We start from the raw sequence: 1,932 nt of genomic DNA, 5'->3' as shown, positions 1-1,932 counted from the left end.
GAAAACCGAATAATTTAAAACTGATGAAAAAACCTGATAAAACGGTGATGCGGAGAAATACGGCCGCATTCTGTATTTTAGAGCCTTCTCTGCAGTACTTCCAGTTTGACTATATAAGGTTTTTCTCCAAGTTGGAAGAAACAAACCAAACAACAACAAAAATAAAATAAAATAGGTAATCTGGTAACTTCTTTTCTTTCTTTTTAAAAAGGGGAAGAATTCCAGAATGATCACAGAAAGTTGAGTTTAACTTGGCCAACGCACATCTTTAATCGCAACACTCTTTAATTAGCGACAATCTTAAAATATCCTAATATGATTTCTCATCATATCTGAGACTGTGCGTGATCACAGGCTTGAAAGACTACTACGGTATATGAGACGTTTAGTTTACCTTTCGTCCGTTAATCATGAATATTACTTCATTTTTCTCTTATTTTTGATCTTGCAATTATATACTGTAAAAAAAAAAAAAAAAAAAAAAAATAGAATGTTAGTTGAAATGGTTAATATGTTGTGAATTTTTGTGAAAAATATACTAAACAAAAGGTCCTAACAGAAATCACAAGTAATGAATTTTAGCAAGCTTGTGTGAATTTGAGACGTTGTTCTAACAAGCAATTATTCTGTAAGGAGGTGTTTACTTCTTTTAAGTGGTAATGAGAAGATAGGGAGAATGGAAAACTTGTAAGAATTGGATATTATTTAACGTGGGAAGATAGGGATTAAAAACTACTTGCGGCACTGACAGTGCCGCACTGCTGCTACTGTGCAGCGCTATTTAAGTTTAATTAAAATGCAAGAAAATTCTCGAGAAAATTACATAATCAACATAGTTATTATGCAAAAGTATCGGATTAATGATGAAGTTTATGATAATCGGCTTTATGGTTAAGCAGTCTTTATCAAGTAGGCTTAAGTTAACATGGGAGATTCAGGAAAAGTTAAGTAAGCTAGTTGACTTTCAGCGGGTTTACCTACTGGTGACATCTGCTTTAAACCCCAATCCCCTTAAATTTTAAACTGAAACAATAGACAAGAATACAGTAGTTTAGGGTATGCTATAAAAAGGAAAATTGCCACACATTCGTTGATATTGGTGATTATTCGACATTAGCGTCATCTTATAAGCTTGCTGTACTCTTTGGTCGCATCTGTCCAAACAATCGTGTCGTATAGATTGCCATTGGTGCCAGTTCTTTGCCTTTTAGGCAGGGAATGTATGAAATTCATGTCATACATGAAATACTTGTCAGATGAAATAAAGCATATAGACTAATGCCAGGGCAAAATCAAAAGGCACCAACTTCCTACCGTCGTTTCTGATAAAATAAAAAAGCGAATACTGTGAGAAAAAGAAAAGCTCGAAAATTTTTAAGCCTGACTGATGATAAATTATACTTATCACGATCTATAAACGAAAATAAGGATGCAGCAGATCAGGCACGTGGACAAGGGCTTTGTTTGGGGGGAGGGGTGGGGCAATGATAGAAAATAATTTTCTTTTGAATAATTCGGATAAAGTGTGTCCGAAACTTTTGAAAATTTCTGGATCTTTGGCCCCAAGCTCCCATGGGTACGTCCCTGCGGTGGCTTCAACGTCTTTTTTTCTACCTCTTTTTCACAAATTACCAAGGGCAGCGAAATGAAATCTGATGGTTTGAAAATGACTGGAACATATACAATTATATATAAATGTTTAATGATAATGATCTCCATATCCAGTTATGTAGCTTTTGATAATGATGGCCACTATGCTTAAAAAGATGAAAGTTGGAAACTAATCAGCAAAGAATATATGATACCAAATGGCTTAAGAAGGTGTAGCTTTCCTTTGAAGGCGTGGTTGTCGTGGTGGCTATTGTTGGAACTTTACAAATGAAAAACTTTGTCAAACTTGACTAATTAATTAATTTTTACTAATAGCTTTAC

The sequence above is a fragment of the Artemia sp. Qi Xiang Cuo genome, chromosome 9 (genome assembly GCF_049724085.1).
Source record: "Artemia sp. Qi Xiang Cuo chromosome 9, ASM4972408v1, whole genome shotgun sequence".
NCBI lineage: Eukaryota > Metazoa > Arthropoda > Branchiopoda > Anostraca > Artemiidae > Artemia > Artemia sp. Qi Xiang Cuo.
This window is presented reverse-complemented; position numbering follows the sequence as displayed.